Below are 3,383 nucleotides of genomic sequence, written 5' to 3'. Positions count from 1 at the left end.
TACATATGTATTTAACTATTAGGTTCACTTTGACTATACCCTATCATTTTTTAATTAAAACTAGTAACATATATATGAATTTATTATAAATTTATTTGACCAAAAACAATATTATTAATTACTCAGTGGGTCTAAAAACACATGTAATACTTTGGTGAAATTTTAAATAATTACTCAGTGGGTCTAAAAACACATGTAATACTTTGGTGAAATTTTAAATAATCACCCCACAATTGATAATATTTTTTTAGCGAGGCCGGAGATGGCGGGAAGAGTGGAAGAATAGAAGCCCAGGGTTGAGGGTTTCTGCGTGTGATTTCCTCCATGGACGATGGCCGAGGAGAGAGCTCCACTCCCTCCTTCAGAGAGGTAGTGGTTAACAAGGGCAAGACTCCCCTAGAACCAGGCAGAGGTAACAAGATGGAAGGAGGAAAAAATAGGGAAGAGGAAACAAAAAGTAACAAGAAGAAGGAGAATGAAGGCACAAAAGACAAGGAGGAAAATAACAAAAAACAGGGAACAAAAGACATGGAACAAAAGGGACTGTGCAAACCCAAAGCTGAAATCACTCCCAGAGTAATATTAAATAATCCAGAGCTGTAGGCCCATAGGGAGCACATGCAGACTTATGCAATCATATGCAAATTCATGGGACTATGGCCCACCGAAAAGGCTTTACAAGCATGGATCAGATACCATTGGAAGCCTAAAGGAAGCATCGATCTTCATCTAGGATCCAAGGGTTTTTTCACTGTGGTGTTTGCAAACATTGAGGACAAAGACAGAGTGTTTGAAGGGGGGCCCTACTTTTATGCAACAACAGGGCTCTACATGCGGCTGTGGATGATGAACTTCGTGCTGGAGCGGGAAACCTTTACCTCAGTCCCGGTTTGGGTAAGACTTTATTTGCTACTTCTAGATTATTGACAAATAAAATCACTAACAACCATAGGCAATAAATTAGGGAGGTATGTCAAAACTTCTGAAGCAACAAGAAGGGGTAAATACACCTCCTTTGCCAGGATTTGTATAGAGATGGACCTATCTGGAGCACTTCCGGATGCGGTCATACTGGAGGTTCATGATGAGGAATGGGTGTAGACTGTCGACTACGAGCATATTCCATTTAGATGCCGAAAATGTCATGAACACGGACACCTCCTTAGAGACTGCCCTCTCAGCAAGGTAGAGAACAAAAGCAAACCTAACACAATGAAAGAAACAGATGGATTTCACAAGGTAGCTCACAAAGGAAAAAATGGCAAAAAAGGGCCAAATCAACACCCAAGAGAAGATCAAAAAGGGAGGCTGAATCAGTTCCATGTTCTTGCAGAGGAGGAAGATACAGCAGTTGAAAATCAAGTAATGAAGGAGGGATATGATAAGTAGGAAAAGGAAGAAGAACAGGATCAGGAACAGGTTAAGGAAAAACAGAAAGGGATCATGATGAGTGAATCAGAGATGGATATGGATCAAGAAATGACCCAGAGCGAGATGGAAATGGAAGACAATGAGTTACAAGAGATTCTTGACAGAGAAAACCTAGATCTAGAAGGGTTCTTGAGTAAGGGAACAACAGGTGGGGTAGAATCTCTACCACAAGAAGAATGCAATAGAATAAAGCAGTTATTCTTATGGAAAACACATGCTAAGAGCTTGGTATAAGATAAAAACATTGAAAGACCGGGCAATCATGGAATGAAAGCAGTAAAATCAACTCCATGATTAGCTCCAAGAAACCGGGGAAAGAAAGGGGCAGAAAAAAGCAAAACGAGATTTTAATGGAATGTGGAAAGCTCATGATAGACTCAGGTAAGATGAAAGATCTAACCAGTTACTCCTTTACCAATCTGTAATTATGAAGTTTGCAACTTGGAACGTAAGAGGTCTAGGAAGCAAAAGAAAACAGAGAATGCTAAATAATAGAATGAAACAGGTAGCTCCGGATATAATTTTTGTTCAAGAAACGAAATGCTCTGTTCAAAAGATAAGACAACTCCATAGTAGGTGGCTTTATAGAAGTCAAAGAAGAAAATACAACAGGGGGTATCCTCATCCTCTGGAATCCCCAAAAAATAGGTATTATGGATGCGGAGGCATCAAGGAATTATTTATCAGTTGTTATACAACCTATAGGAGACAGGGACACATATCTTGTAACCAATGTTTATGGCCCTCAAAAGTTAGAGGACAAAATCAAATTTATTGATTCCTTAGTGGACCTTCAGAGAAGATTCATAGGGTTACTGTGTGTTATAGGAGGGGATTTCAACATGATCAGATCTCTCTCGGAGAAAAAAGGGGGTGCAAGAGCACTAAACAAAGATTCCTTAGCTTTCCAATGTTTTTTAGAAAACATGAAGCTGGTGGACATTGAGACGAACAATGGTCTTTGCACATGGAACAACAAAAGAGGAGGGGATTCCCAAGTAGCTTCCAAGCTAGACAGATTCATGATCTCTGAAGAGCTCCTGCTTCTAGACAAGGAAATAATAGCAGATATTCTTCCTTTTGGAGGCTCGGATCACTAGCCGATTCAAATGGAGATCAAGGGCATTGGCACCCCAAGAAAAAAACCGTTCAGGTTTGAAAATATGTGGCTTTCACACCCAGATTTCATCAGCAACATTGAAAAATGGTGGGCTGAAGACCTGCAGATTCAGGGATCATCTATGTTCCTGCTACATAAAAGATTAAAACACATCAAACAAAAGCTAAAGGAATGGAACCAGAAGGAATTTGGCAATATTTTCACAAGTAAAAAAATCGTGGAAATCAAAATCCTAGAGCTCAATCAAGCTTTGATCAAGCATGGCTTTGAAAAAGACAAAAATGATCAAGCAAAGAAATATCACCAAGAATGGGAAAGGCTGTGCAAACAAGAAGAAATTTTTTGGAAACAAAAATCTTGAGTTCTATGGCTAAAAGAAGGAGAATGCAATACTAATTTTTTCCACAGATCTACCATTGCGAATAGAACTCACAGTAGAATCTCTTCAATCAAGGACGAGAATGGCCAAATTCATCAAGCCCATGAGGAGATAGAAGCAGTGTTAGTAAAGAATTTTCGGGACATTTCCAAGGAAAACTTTTCAGGAAGAGAACCTTTCATTAAGAATTTTATTAAACACATACCTAAATTGGTCTCCAGAGAGGATAATTGTAATCTCAACAGACCTGTAACTGAAAAGGAGATCAGTGAGGTCCTCAAGGAAATGCAAAATGGCAAGGCACCAGGTCCAGATGGATTTAATGTGGATTTCTTCAAAGCCTGCTGGAATATTGTTAAAAGGGATATTGTAGAGATAGTAGAAGACTCCAGGCGGAACAAGACCATTTTGAAAGCTCTCAATACTTCCTTTATTGCCCTTATTCCAAAACAG

Source organism: Pinus tabuliformis, chromosome 7, assembly GCF_031772625.1.
Source record: "Pinus tabuliformis cultivar Carrire ecotype Pingquan chromosome 7, CPIR1, whole genome shotgun sequence".
Lineage (NCBI taxonomy): Eukaryota > Viridiplantae > Streptophyta > Pinopsida > Pinales > Pinaceae > Pinus > Pinus tabuliformis.
The sequence above is the reverse complement of the archived record's forward strand: the minus strand, read 5'-3'. Positions refer to the sequence as shown.